The sequence below is a fragment of the Triturus cristatus genome, chromosome 3_1, assembly GCF_964204655.1.
Source record: "Triturus cristatus chromosome 3_1, aTriCri1.1, whole genome shotgun sequence".
Taxonomy (NCBI): domain Eukaryota; kingdom Metazoa; phylum Chordata; class Amphibia; order Caudata; family Salamandridae; genus Triturus; species Triturus cristatus.
Genome location: NC_140583.1, coordinates 1011993038 through 1012009450, shown reverse-complemented (window position 1 = coordinate 1012009450; position 16413 = coordinate 1011993038).

Here is a 16413-nt window from a genome sequence, read left to right as displayed (position 1 = left end):
GTAGCTCAGTAGTCTACTGGTAAATCAGTAACTTTACAACTATGTGGTTGCGCAAAGTCTCTGTACAAACAGAGGGAACAGGCACCGGTTCTATATCATTACGCTCCTAGGGTCAGATGTATGACCAATTTTAGCATTTGCAAACGGGTTAGTGACCTGTTTTCACATGCTAAAATTGGTATGGCCATGTACTAACAGAATTTTGAGAGTCGCAAATGAATTGCGACTCGCAAAAAAGTGTTTAGAGACTCGCTATTTGGAAGGGGCGTTTCCTTCCAAATAGCCATTCCATGTACAAATTTTGTGCAACCTCGATTGCGGTCGCAAAACACTCGCAATTAGCACCTACTTCAAGCAGGCATAGGGAGTGACGCAGAGCCTTTCATATGGGACTCAATCATGTGTAATGACACCACTGTGGTAGTTGCGTCAGTTGACCGACACACTCCAGCAATGCGTCATTATTGCACCACGAAATACATCAGGATTCCTGATGTATCTGGTCAATCCTTGAGACAAGGAGCACCGTAGTGTAAATACGGCGCATCCATTGTGTCGCAAGGTGTGCGCAATGAAAAGTGATGCATCACTGTTTTTCCCCAGTGATGCAACGCTTTTCATAAATGAGGACCTATATTCCTAACCAGACATAAGCTGAAAACACCTTTGCTTTTCCAATAGAAACTTTTCACACAGATCTCAGTTAGACAGGTAATAACAGCATTGACCTTCAGCAACCCGGATAATTCAGTGCTAGACTCCACAAATAACATTTATAATGTGCCTCTTTCCTGCTCTACTTTCTTGACTTGCACATGCTGCTGTTTCAAAACTGAAACTCTAGATTCAGGTCAGACAAAGCACTCCAGAGATGGGCCGCATAGATATCCCAGACAAAGCACTTCAATTTATCCTGTTTTATCCCTTGCTATTGGAAAATTGATCAATACACAGCTTTGCCAATATGTATCTTTCAGACATAAACCACTGTCTACTTTGCTAGTAACAACATCACCAATTATTCCACCAGGTCACCCCAATCCCAAATTTTGATACAATGTTTATCAGCACTATGACTCACAAACAGGAAGTGACAAGACAAATCAGTTGTGACTGGTCTCTCACAGCAGAAATCATCATCATCAAACAAGCTTTATTCAATAATTAGTCATAAAAGCAATAAAAAAACATATTATAAAAAATATTTCATATCATTGTCATTATACAAAACATGATTATAAAGCTTGTTTAGAAAATATGATCAAATCATCATGACATTTAAAAAGGATCCATAAAATAATTATAAAAAGATTGGTAACGATCGCTAAGAACAACCGCTAAAAACAACCACCATTAAAAAACTCTACTGATGGATGCTAATCTTTGGTCCTAGTAAGCCAGGCCAGCATTACTAATTGAGTACATTTTTTGCTGAATTTGACAGTAGATCACCTAGTACAGGTGCAGAGTAGCATATTTTAGATCGATATGGAGTACGACCTTATGGCCCATGACCAACCTAGAAATGTTGCTACAGCTGTAAAGATTGGGATGGAGGTATTTGTGCGTAAAATTCTTCCCGCTTCCTCGCTGCTACTGGTGGCAAGTAATTTGCAAATTGGCACCAGCCATGCCCGGCGAGGAGTGGCATAAGCTGGGCAGACAAACAGCATATGTGCCACCGATTCCTCATAAATTTAATGAAGAGGACATTTATTGTCGCTTGTTTTAGACCATCTGGCTGTAAAAGCCCTGGTGGGCAGTGAACCCACCCTGAACTGGAAATATAGTTTTCTGCTGTGTGGTTTGGTTATTGTGTCCCAGTAACATTCTAAGCTGGGGATCAGCTTAGCTTCCAAAAACATTCCCATGAGAGATGACAAAACTGTTCTCATAACTCTTCTTTTTGCGACCAGCTCATCATAAGAACACTTGGGTAAAATGCCAATACTACAACAATCAAATAAGAAATTAAGTCAGTGTCTCTTTGGTTTTCAGGAACAAAGGCCCATGGCAGTTTGCACATTGCCCCACTGTCCTACCAGAGAACAAGCTCCGGCACCTAGTACTCATTACAACCATTCAAACGTTTGTTCTTTCCCTCAGAAATGCTTAATTGTGCATGCTGATCTAAACCTATTTTTGTCCGTAGTGGCCAGGCCTCAGATGAAACACTTTGGGCAGCTGGTACTTGCAGAGTCTCCAATTCTTGACCCTACCTCAAACCTAAAGTACTCCATCTGCATTCAACCTCGGAGGGGTGGGCAGACATATATAGCATGCAGGGAGCCAAAGACAGAGCCTTTGAGGGAAAGACCCAAAGTATGCATTGGTGTCCAACCATCATGTTTTCGGTGAGGTTTCTGGTGGTCCATCTGCCAATATCTGTACCTTGTTGATGGGGATCCAGGAACCTGCCAATATGTGATGTGCGGTGGGGACTGCGATAAAACATATTTGAGTGAAAAGTGGTAAAAATCTTAAAAACATTTCTATCCTTCTCCCAAAAATGCTCAGCTCTTGCAAGGTTTCAAAGATGCAGATAGCTTGTGTGGTTCCCTGACATGACACACAAACCCTGAGGCCTGTGTACTGCATGTACACTTCAAGGGTGAGTAGGAAGCTGGCTCTTAATATAGTGGACCAAAACGAGGTACACTGTGTAAAGAGTCCAGGCAACCCATATCAGGTTACAGAGGCAAACATTTTAACACCAATTGCTTTTTTTTGTGGTAGTGTGGGCTTGCAGTTTAGGCATTTCAGAGGGTAGTGCGAAGCATTTGTTGTACTCACAGAGGCAATAAATGAGACACAAACTCGAGAATAAATCCAAGATCAATTCAGAAAAATAACTTGATTTTCTATATAAATTTTGATAACAAGAACTTTGTTATCAGGTAAGTATTATTTTAGATATGAATTTTCACAGGTAAGTAAACAGTTCATTTAAATGCATATTTACGCAGCAATGCGTCCCTATTGGAGAAAAGGCATATTTTGCACTTAGTTATTCATGGCCGGTTTCTGGGGGGCTCCTTTAGGACTTATTGTTGTAGAGGGTCAAATTCAAAAGTAACACCAGCAGTTACTGGTTACTTGCCCTTGGATGTCCAAGTGCAGAGGTGCTGGTCGGGTTGGTAGATGTGTGCACTACACTGGTGGAAAGAAGGGGGACCAACTAGAAACAGGTTGCAAAGGGGCACTTGGGGATAAGTCTGGGAACTCTCGACGGGGAGCTTGGGCAACAAGGGTCCTGGAGACAAGGGGAAACAGCCGGTTTGTCTGTGCCCGGGTTGGGGCGCTTGGGTGCATAGTAGAAATGTCGGCTGGGCTCTGTGCATCCTAGAGCCTTGCGGTTGTTGGTTTCACTGGTTGAGGCTGCAAAATCAGGACAGCTGGACCACACTGGAAGTGGGTCTCTGCAGGGCTGATGTCTCTCAACGGCTGTTCGGTCACAGTGCATGGGCAATTTTAGACTGGACTCTCATGGGCTCTATTTACTACAAGGGGTCTGGTTGGTCCTGGTGTCCTGTCACTTGGTGGCGGACAGGTCTGACCTTCCAAAGCACAGGGTCCTCTTCCTGGGCGGCTGCTGTGTCAGGCTAGCTGGGAAGTGGCAACTCGGTAAACCAGACTTTGCGTTTTTGGTCCAAGGGAGACTGCTGGCAATTTGTGAAAGGCTGACAGTCTCCTGGGGTTCTGGGAAGCTACTCAGCTGCAGGTTGAGTCGTTGGTCATGATTGTCGAGACATACAGGAAGGCAGGGTTTGGCACCAAAAGTCAACAGCAAGTCTTCATTTCTCGCTTTTCTCACAGCTCTTCTTTGTGCTTGTCTTCTGGTTCCATCAAATCTAAGTTCCTGGAGTCAGGGGTGCCACCAAAATACTCAACTAATGGGGTTTTAGGGGGAGTGACAGGTAGTAGCCAATGGACTACTTACCTTTAGGGTGCCTACACCCTCTAAATGAACACTTACTGTGGGAAGTGGCCATAACCTTTACCCAGAGAGCCTAATTCCACCAAAATTAAGATGGTGGGATTCTAAAATTCATGTTCATATCACGTAGCCCACCTTAGGGGTGGTACTAGCCTGAGAGGAGACCATGCCTCCTGACTAGCTCATTTTCCCATCTGTCCTGGTGCCAAATGGGCCCATGGCACGGGATCTGTCTGGGGAAGCCTTGGATCGCATATCTAAGGTGGCAGAGGGCTTTAAAGTCTCCTGCCTTTATATTCTGATCACTTAGCCATCCTGTATGGAGGAGGTGACAACACCTTTGGCTCGAGCAGGCATTGATTTTGCCCTCATTGAGCATGGGCTCTCAACTGCATGGGGTCAGAAACCTGTCTGTGGTGGCAGGCTGGTCTATGCCAGTCAGGCAGCACATTAGCAGTCAGTAGGTTTTCATGGGGCACTTCTAGGGTGCCCTCTGTCAGGGTGAATGCTTAAATAAATCCATCACTGGAATCAGTGTGGGTTTATTAATATGAGATGTTTGATACCAAACCTCTAGTTTCAGTGAAGCCATCAAGTAGCTGGGAAACTCCTATCCACCAGTGTCCATCACATGTTCTTTTGTAATATCTAAGAATCAACTTAGACATCACCAGGGCATATCTGTTCATGCAGATATGTCCACACATGTAGTATATTGCACCCCGACTTAGGGCTGTAGGACGTGCTGTAGTGGTGACCTACCTATACTGCATGCAGTGTCTGTAGGCATGGCACACAGGAGCTGTGCCATGATGTGTCTTCACTTTTCTCGGCACCATGGCACACAACCTGCAATGGCAGTTTGCTTGTTAGTGCTGAGGGGTCCCTTATGGTGGCACAATACATGCTGCAGCCTTTAGGGACCCTCTTTAGCCTTCTTGCCCTAGCTTTCAGGGGTACCATATACTGGGGACTTACAGGAGGTGCTAAAGGTTGGAAATAATTGCACAGTGTTAGGGAAAGAGATCTGGCACTGGGGACCTGGATAGCAGGATCCCAGTGCACTTGTGTCAAAATTGAATCAGATACAAGGCAAAAAGTGAGGGTGACCATTTTAAAAAGGGGCACTTTCCTACAGGGTATCTCAGCTCAAAGATGGCAAAACAACACACATACTCAAGAGTAAGGAATTGATGCTCAAACCCACACCCAAAGGCCCCCTTAAGCAAGTTAAGTCACACAACATGACCAAGATCATCCAGTAGAAACCAAGGGGCTTCTTTATGAGTGGTTTTCATTGTATTTGCACCACACAATGTGGCACATGCACAATGCAAACCTTGAGTTAGATATTATGAAGCCATGCAAGGCAACTTTGCATGGCTCCTTAAATCTGGAGTAAAGCAATGCAGCACAAATCGTTGTGCAATGGGAGGCATTCCATGAGCATTTTGTGGGTGTTCCCACAAATCCCCCATGTTGTTTGACACATTCCCAGATTTACCAGAACTGGTAAAACTGGGAATGGCCAAAACGTTATACCTTCCCAGAGAGGCGTAACAAGGAGAAATATATTTGTTTCTCCTCCTTACTTCTTCTTTCTAAACTGCAGCACAGATAGAAAGATGAATTTGCCTCTCAGGATTGTTTTTGTGCAGGAAGGTGCCCCTTTGTGCAAGGGTGCTTGTGTTGCCCGTAGGCTGCCAAAAGGATGCCAGCACAGGGGAATAGGCAAGAATGCACTATATTGCCTTAAATTCAGTGCATTCCTAACATTTCCTTGTCACGCAGTGCAATGCAGTGCAGTAAGGTGACTTGCTGCACTGCATGAGTTTTTCATAAATCTTCCCCCCAGTGACTATACCAGCCTCAGGGTCTATCAAGCACATCCATGTTAATTTGCATTATTTCCACACCACACAAAGGCAAATTCACAGTCAATAGTAGTGCCACTAAAATGGTATCACACTGCCTAAATCAATACGTTTAGCAGGTGTAGATAGGGCAGGATCCATGTAAGCCACCTTTGCACAAAACATGAAAAGCACATGAATAAGATGTGCAAGCCTCCCTTGCAGAAAACATGTGCAGTACTCACCGAAGTCTATCGAGTCTGCCAGCAAATAAATATACCGGGGCACGAGTGAAATCAATGGTGTAGCAAGATTGCCACAGGCCCTAATGCATGCAGAGAAAATGGTCCCTCAATCCTTTGTGCAGCAAACAATTTGCGTGAAATGGGCCCCTCTAAGTCGGGTCTGTAGTACCACTGCGCCTGCAGGGGTATTGATAGCACTGCCCCTGACCTAAATGAAAACTTATCAAAGGGAATGGTGTGAACAGCTGCCAATTTAATACCTTTAGTTGCTTCAGCCAGTTCTGGGGCTGTATCTTACGTATGGACCATTTTCCTTGTTTGCAATGAGCGCACCTTTTAAAAGGTATGTCCGGTGCAAACATGGAAAATGTGCCATACGTATGATACAGCCCCTAGGGCATTCGTGAACTCGCGCTGCCCTGGGGTCAGCGCATTAATGTGAAAAACGGATCGGCTGTTCCACAGTGCAGGCGGCAGCCCACCTGCACTTTTAAGGGGGATTAGTGTGTGCCAAATAAATACAGTTCTTTGAATTTGGAAGAGGCTGTATCATATATTTACAAGATATTTGTCCCAAAATTCGCTTGCCAAACATATTCAGGGCCTGCCCCGTATACAGGTTCTTAGAGCCAAGCCAGACCCTTGGCTCAGCTGTGCCTGTTAATTTGGTGGCTCGCCCAACTATATTGCTCCGGGAGCTCTTCCTCTTTTAAGAGCTGCTGCACATAATACTTATGTTTTGTGTGAAGGAATTTTACACCAATCTCCTACCACCTTCTACCAATTTTCTGAGGGAGGTTTGTACTGCTATTTGTTGTAACAATCTGAAGGAGGCTCGCACAACTTCTTAATGAGATGAAACATGTTTTGTGAGAGATGCCGGCCCAGCTAATTTCTATAATGCAGCTGCTTTGCCTTAGAGTGATTTTCATAGTTGCTGTGTATATGGTGTAATTTTTGTCCTTGTGTTAGGTAACCTTGTACTACATATGCCCATGTTTCTTCTTGTGAAGGCAGCTTGCATAGTTACTTTTCTGCTTTAGCTCTGCTGCGTGAGTAGGCTAAGCTTGCAGTGCTGCTGCCTAAGACATACATCTTCTCTGTGTGATGAAATCTCACCCTATAGCCCATGTTCTACCTGTTTGGGGGGTGCATGATGCCTGCAATGCTGTTATCTGGGCAAGACCTCTACTGCATATGAATTAGGTTTATAATGTTGCAGATTGTGCTGCCTTGTACCCTATGAGAGAAACCTTGGGCCAGATGCATCAAGCATTTATCTCCTCGCAAACGGGCCGAATCGCAGATTCGACCTGTTTGCGATCAAAACAAATCCTTTTCCGATGTAGCAAACACAATTTTGTGAAGGGGCGTGTTTAGGGCGTCCCTTCCAAATAGCAAATCCTAAATGAATGTTTTGTGGCCGTGAATGCAGTTGCAAAATATTTGCATTTTACCACCTACTTTTCTCATAGTCCGTTGAGGTGTTCTACTCTTAGATCAGGAAAATATCCGATCATCCTTTGCCAGTGTGAAATTGAAATGCACCACACTGAATCTTGAAGGTAGATGTCAGAGAGTAGTTTGTTGAACACCCCATCCGGCTTCCAGTATGACTCCAACTGTCTCCTGTCCCTGTACGTTCTCTCCCAACATTCTTTATTTGGATTGCTCAGCTCGTGAACAGCTTGGGACACTCACATCATCACCAGCACAAGAGAGGCATCACACTGTTAAGGAAGTAGGAGGACACATGGGAAAGATGTGAGAGAATGAATGAAAGGTAGAGGAATAGAAAAGAATGGACAAGAAATTAAAAGAAAGAGGCCAACCCTTGATATGTCACACGGTTGCAACTACCACTCTATTTAAAAACAACAAGTTATCCTGAGCACCACTCATGTGTAATACGCAATCAGAGTCCAGTCCATCTTGCAGAGAGTACTCCTCCCTCATTTCGCCGGCGATATGCCGGCGAAATGAGTGAGGAGTACTCTCTGCCACTCGAGTCAGAGAAATCATATTGTTGCTTCAATATATTCTGGATGGAGGACTATTGAAGATTAGAGATTGTATAGGAGTCTATCTTAAGCAGTGTATTACTGGAACAGAGAGATACTATAAGAGCCCTGATGAAGTCAGAGATGCGGACGCATCATATCTGACGAAACACGTGTTGGCTATTTTTCTACATGGAGAAGAACTTACGTGTAAAGGAAGGATGAATAGTGATTTGTGATGGAAATACTTCAGGAATAAAACATCGGAGTTGAAAGAAGACGGACTGGACTCTGATTTCATATTACACACTGAGGTGCCAATTCCGATCCGGTAAAAACCGGGTACGAACCGTCGGACGGAGCCTTTTCTCCGTCCGACTCGTACCCGGTGCGAAATCCATCCGAAAATGCAAGTACGATTCATACGGAAACACCATTTCCGTACGATTCGAACAAAACACCGACCGAACAGAAACTAAACACAATTCCGATCCTGAAAGGAGCCGACGTGACGTCGGTACGCATCCAGCCTACGTTTCACGAACCAGGAAGTACGATTCGAACCGACGTCATCCCGCACGGAAAATATTTACCGGCTGCCAAAAACTGCCGGGAAATCAGGACGACACACGCAAGGAGCAGCTGGACGCGACGAACAGACATGGACCCGAACCTACGTGCCATCCCTGCCCTCCTAGCAGTCCACCTGGCGTACAGGAACCGACGCAGACGCCGCAGAAGGTCAGCACAACAACCAGGGGCAAAGGGGGGGGCAGGGGCAGGACACACAACACCAACACATGGTACCAAATCACACATGGCCTGGACATACCTGACCATCAGGGCCTGGTCACTTCCAGGGGGTGGGGGCAAGGCCAGCAACGCAAGCGTCCGCCACAACGGAAGTGGATGGTCACGCGAACCGGTACGTACCCTACCCAGGCCGCAAGAGCGTGGGTACGGAACGTACCACGCGTCCCCCTACGTCACTCCAACAATAGCGGTACGGCCCGTACCCACGTCAGAAAGGCCTTGGTACAGCTCGTACCAGCATTGCTGGGGTCATGTAGGGGTACGCGTGGTACGACCCGTAGCCACGCCCCCAAGGCCTGTGTACGGTGCGGACCCCACGGCCCGCAACAATGGTGGGACGCACCGTACCCACACACCAAAGGCATGGGTACGGCCCGTACCCAGGCACGCAGAGCGTGGGCAGGGGTATGTACGGACCGTACCCCCACCCGTGGAAGTACGGCCCGTACCCCCACCCGTGCATGTACGCCCCGAACCCCCACTCGTGTATGTACGCCCCGAACCCCCACCCGTGTATGTACGCCCCGAACCGCCACCCGTGTATGTACGCACCCAAGCGCCACCCGTGTATGTACGCCCCGAACCCCCACCCCACCCTGGTATGTACGCCCCGAACCCCCACCCGTGTATGTACGCACCCAAGCGCCACCCGTGCATGTACGCCCCGAACCCCCACCCCACCCTGGTATGTACGCCCCGAACCCCCACCCGTGTATGTACGCACCCAAGCGCCACCCGTGCATGTACGCCCCGAACCCCCACCCCACCCTGGTATGTACGCCCCGAACCCCCAGCCGTGTATGTACGCACCAAACCCCCACCCGTGTATGTACGCACCAAACCACCACACCAGCCGTGTATGTACGCACCAAACCCCCACCCCAGCCGTGTATGTACGCACCGAACCACCACCCGTGTATGTACGCACCGAACCCCCCCCCAGCCGTGTATGTACGCACCGAACCACCAGCCGTGTATGTACGCCCCGAACCCCCAGCCGTGTATGTACGCACCAAACCCCCACCCGTGTATGTACGCACCAAACCACCACACCAGCCGTGTATGTACGCACCAAACCCCCACCCCAGCCGTGTATGTACGCACCGAACCACCACCCGTGTATGTACGCACCGAACCCCCCCCCAGCCGTGTATGTACGCACCGAACCACCAGCCGTGTATGTACGCACCAAACCCCCACCCGTGTATGTACGCACCTAACACCCACCCCAGCCGTGTATGTACGCACCGAACCACCACCCGTGTATGTACGGACCGAACCCCCACCCCAGCAGAGTATGTACGCCCCGAACCCCCACCCGTGTATGTACGGACCGAACCCCCACCCCAGCCGTGTATGTACGCACCAAACCCCCACCCGTGTATGTACGCACCAAACCACCACCCCAGCCGTGTATGTACGCACCAAACCACCACCCGTGTATGTACGCACCAAACGCCCACCCGTGTATGTACGCACCAAACCACCACACCAGCCGTGTATGTACGCACCAAACCCCCACCCCAGCCGTGTATGTACGCACCGAACCACCACCCGTGTATGTACGCACCGAACCCCCACCCCAGCAGAGTATGTACGCCCCGAACCCCCACCCGTGTATGTACGGACCGAACCCCCACCCGTGTATGTACGCACCAAACCACCACACCAGCCGTGTATGTACGCACCAAACCCCCACCCCAGCCGTGTATGTACGCACCGAACCACCACCCGTGTATGTACGCACCGAACCCCCACCCCAGCAGAGTATGTACGCCCCGAACCCCCACCCGTGTATGTACGGACCGAACCCCCACCCGTGTATGTACGCACCAAACCCCCACCCGTGCATGTACGCACCGAACCTGCTATAAGAATGGGGTGTGCAAAACACCCCCAGCAGTGCCCAGACACAGGAGGGGTGGGTGCAGGGTCCTCCCAGCAGTGCCCAGACACAGGAGGGGTGTGTGCCTATCACTCCCAGCAGTGCCCAGACACAGGAGGGGTGTGTACCTATCACTCCCAGCAGTGCCCAGACATCGGACAATATACCCCATCAACAAGTTCAGTGACCTACAAGGGTGATACCCCAGATGCAGGCGGAGCCATCGCTGAGCCAGCATGGCTATATTGAAAGGCAACCCTCACACATCCAGGAAATGTAGACACAGCACAGCACAGCATTTGGGAGACACCCTGCAGGAAAAATGGCCTGGGCCACAGAGGACGGAACACACCTTGGGACAATGTCACCATACAGTGAGAGCAAACATGACCAAATACCATTTGCAGAGACCTTTGTGATGGCACGCAGATGGCAGGGTACACCCCATGAGCAGCACACTCCAACATTTCACAGACCCCTAACACATTATCACCACCCCAACGCAGGGAGCACCAGCACCAACAGCAAGTCCAGGAAAGCATCAGTGTGCAAAACAAAAAGAAAATGCTTTATTCAGCAGGAAAATATATCAGAGAAAATGTCCACTATGTACAAGGGCCATGGGCCAGCCCAGCAGCAATGTCCGGGGGGGGGGTACACATCGGGACGTGTGTCCCCTAGCTTGCCTGCACAGTTCACAAGTCCATTTCATCCACAGAAGAGGGGGCATCAGGGGGGAGGGTGGAAACAGGCACCGCAGGGACAGGAGGGGAAAGGGTAGGTGTTGTGGGTGCAGGGAGGGATGAATCTGCCACAGGGGGGGTGCCAGCGCCAAAGGTGGAGGACAGAATGGCGCTGCACACGTCGGCAAGTTCCCCCAGCGACTCCCCCGTACCCAATCCAACCACAGGCCCCAAGGAGGGGGGGGGGGCAAAGGGATGGGTCGCAGCGCCACTGGGGGAGGGTGTGGACAGGGTGGGGGACTCAACTCCCCTGGCCGGGTCCCGCCTCCACCGCTTGCGGGGTGGTGTCATCCTGGGGCTGGGGGGCACACTCGCAGTGGATGATGCTGTCACTGACTGTTGGCCAGGAGAGCTAAGGGGAGTGGATTTGGAGGGAGTGGGTTGTGTGGAATGCGGACTCCCACTGTGGCTGCGTGTTCTACGTTTCCCCCCCGACCCAGTGGGTGTGCCTTCCTCACCCTGTGTGTGCGTGACAGGAGGTGTGCGCTTCGACTTCCCTGGTGGTGTGGTGCCTGTGTCTGTTGGGGTGCGTGCACGCTGACGTCTGGATGTGCGTGGGACAGGCACGGGAGTGGGAATTGTGGATGGGGCAGGGGTAGGGGGTGTTACGCAGCGCTGCAGGAGATCCAGTGCTGCAGTCAGTGTGGAGTCTATGGACCTCAGCAACTGCCGTTGGTCAGACTGCGCAGCCGACATGCCCTCCATGTATGCCTCCATCTGGGTCAGCACCTGGGTGTGGGCATGGAGGACATTTAGCATCGCAGTCTGACCAACCTGCAACTGCCTCAGGATGTCCACAGACTCCGCACTCACCGCAGCAGTGGTGACAGGGGCAGGGGGTGCGGTGCCTGGCAGGAAGGAGACATGTGGGGACCGAGCACGGAGGGAAGGGCCACGAGCATGTGGGAGGCCGGTGATGGAACCTGAGGTGGCGGGGGGATGTGGAGGGCTGCCATCAGCTGGGGGGGCAGACTCCGCCACCTCTGGGAGCTCAGCCTCGGACCCGTCTGCGTCATAGTCTGTGTTGGCAGTCAACAGGTCCTCCGCCTCACTCCCTTCGGCCTCCGTGCCACTCCATGTGCCAGACAGGACAGCACTGCTGGTACTGGTGCTCAATCTCTCCTCCCGGTCCGTGCTAGTGTCTCCTTCCGTGTCCCCCGGCGATGCTGTGGGCAAGGTGAAGAGACAGGAGAAAATCAGACACCTGTACACTTATGTCACATGAGTCAAATATACATAGGTCACATTGCATAGCCTGAAAAGCAACAGGAGTAACACCTACAAAACAATGTACACATGTAGGCCATGGAACACACAGTTTTTCTACCCACCATGCCACTGAGACACAATGGAGATCATGACACAACAGCAAATCACTGCACCTGAATTTTTAGAGAGGAGTCAGCCTCTGGGGACAAATGTGCACAGCACCTGCACCACACTGCGTCGTCAAAAAGGGATGAGCATGAATCATATCCATTTACTCTTGCCGCATGCTGCAAAGGCAATACATGAAACCAGGCCACACATGACAGGGTCACTGCACCTTGAGCGTATGTCCAGTCAAACATCACACACAGGCTAAACCCAGCAAGGAGGATGAAGCTTCTGACATGTAGGCCTTGTACGCACAAACCACCCACACCTGAGACAATCTCATTGAGACGGAGAAAGTATGTACACCTCTTACTCTGGGATGGAAACACATGGCCTCCACTAATTCATGACTGTAAACACACAGCCCCTGGTGGCCATGTCCACACATCATTGACAGGCAAACATCATCAGATTGTCTCAACAACACACACAGGTAATGCCCACTGTGAGTATGCACAAGCAAAATGGGTCCCCCTGTACAGTGGACACATGTAGCAACCTGTAGGTCCTAACAGTTGAGCCCAGGGTACAATGCCACCCTACGCAACCCATGGCAAAGACACAGTGAATGGCCATATTGTTGGATGACGCACATGATACCTAGGAAGAGGTGCCCCAGGGCACAGTAGTGCCCACACTCCTCCATGGTCCAGGATGGACATGACTGCAAATTAAGCAACCGTCCCTGCACTTAGCAGGCCTCCCACTCAGGCACATCATGTCAGAGGGCACACAATTGGACATGCATGCTGGAAGGCTGTACATTTTGGAGACACACCCCTATGTCGTGATTCACAATCAGTGCCAAGTGACATGGACACCACAATGACTGAAATTGGCCATGGCACACGCAAGGTCCCCATACCTGTGGCACATCACCCCCACACATGATGCTGATAGCATAGGGCACCTGCATGAACTGCCTGCATAAATAACCTTGTGCAAGAGTGGCGACAGACCAGGGAACACATTGCAAGGAGGGGAAGGGAGGGAGTGAGAACAGCACTGTGCTACTTTGTGGAGAAGTTGACGCACTGCACAATCAAACCCTGGCAGTGTATCCATGCAACTGCACACTTACATTGGCTGGGGACACACAACTGACACACATGTACCTACCCCCTTCCTGCTGCTGCCTCTCCTGTAGGCGCCTGTCCATATCGGGGAAGACCACCGCCAGCACACGCTTCTGGATGTGGGTCAGACGACGGCGGCCACGGTTCTTACGGCTCTCAGGTGAGTCCCCCAGCAGGAGCCGTGCAATCCTCCTCGTCCAGCACCGGATGTCCTGCCAGCGTTTCCTCACCTGAGACAGGCTCCGCCTCCGACCCTCTGTACCCCTCACGGCACTGACGGCTTCCCTCCAGATCTCCCCCTTGGCAATGGCGCCTACCTGTGAGGATGCAAAAGAGAGAATACATTAATCCACATGAGCAAAGACACAGAGACACACATATAGAACAATCCTCATTATGAACAGGCCATGGTATGCATGCAACTAATTGCACCTTTGTCATAGGGACATTATCCACTGTGGAAGGCCAAATGCACTACGTGCCAGTGGAAGCACACGGGTGGCATGAGGGGTACCACACACTCACTGACCAGGGATCACACTGTGCCTCACAGGCTACACCAGGATTATGTACAGCACCTCACAGCAGTCACCTGCCCCAGCACACTGATGCTACCTCAGCAGAGTACACAGACACACACAGGTACAGGACAATCACATGGCATTGCCAACTGCGGGTACACACCTCACTCTGCCCATGTGCCAGTAGACGGGGGTGTCACAGGTGTGGGGCTGGCTCAGCACGGCATGCACACAGCACTGCTCCCTGCTCACATCCGATGGCCAGGCCATATCCATCCCTCATGCTGCTTGTGTGCAACACTCCCCATATGCACTCACCCACATGACAGGGGACTAACACACACACCAATGTGCAGGGGACGAACACGGCCTTTGGACACTCACAGCACAGGTACACTGAACAAACACACATCCATGGGTACTGACACCTGTCACACTGGGGGGAACACAGGATCACATCAGGACTGTGGAAACAACATCCCCAGGAGGAGTATGCAGGCAGAATGTGGCATGCACCTTGCATTCATTGTCACAGTAGGCACTATGCAAGTGAGGAGTGCACACAGGAAACACAGCATGCTCTGCATGGGTGACATGAGGCCTTCCACACCCTGGGACCCACTCCAAACAACAGTGCATGTCTGTCACACATGGACACAATGCCAGAAGTCACTGTCACACAAAAGGGGCACAGTCTAAGCTAGTGGAGTCTGCACTCACCTGAACCCCTGGTCGACCATACAGGCTCTGGAACTGTGGGAGGATCACATCTATCAGGGCAAGGTTCTCCTCCTGGGTGAATGGCTGTGACCTCTCCACAGTCCTGGACATGGTGCCAGAGGAATCACTATCAGCAGCAGTGGTCATGGATGAATGGATGTGCAGGCAAGTGCTCTCTCATGGGACCTGGCTGCCTTATATATGCCTGGCTGGCCTGTTCATGTATAGGAGTACAGATTGATTGGTCAGTCACATTAGCATCCTACGTTTCATCCAATCCCTTCAAACCTACCCCAGTGTGTGGCTTTGCATGGTTTCAGTTTTGATAATGATGTCAAGTCAACATCCACATTGCAACAATGTAGATTCTTTCAAACTGACTTCTGCTGTGCACCTGGTGCTCAAATTCAAAAATTTAACTCAGTCTCCATGGCAACCATCAGGCATTTAGGCCCTTATACTTGTCCCTCATGTGTCCCCTATGTGTTTTCATACATTTACACACAGGTACGGTGCGTTCCACGCCCTAGGGCACCCCACAAGCAGTGATACCGACCGTACATGCGCTTGTACGGTCCGGATCACAATATGGGCGCTGGCGTATGCGTACGCCACAGTAGTACGGACTGTACACGCGCTTGTACGGTCCGGATCACAATATGGGCGCTGGCGTATGCGTACGCCACAGTAGTACGGACTGTACACGCGCTTGTACGGTCCGGATCACAATATGGGCGCTGGCGTATGCGTACGCCACAGTAGTACGGACTGTACACGCGCTTGTACGGTCCGGATCACAATATGGGCGCTGGCGTATGCGTACGCCACAGTAGTACGGACTGTACACGCGCTTGTACGGTCCGGATCACAATATGGGCGCTGGCGTATGCGTACGCCACAGTAGTACGGACTGTACACGCGCTTGTACGGTCCGGATCACAATATGGGCGCTGGCGTATGCGTACGCCACAGTAGTACGGACCGTACAAGCGCGTGTACAGTCCGTACTACTGTGGCGTACGCATACGCCAGCGCCCATATTGTGATCCGGACCGCACAAGCGCGTGTACAGTCCGTACTACTGTGGCGTACGCATACGCCAGCGCCCATATTGTGATCCGGACCGTACAAGCGCGTGTACAGTCCGTACTACTGTGGCGTACGCATACGCCAGCGCCCATATTGTGATCCGGACCGTACAAGCGCGTGTACAGTCCGTACTACTGTGGCGTACGCATACGCC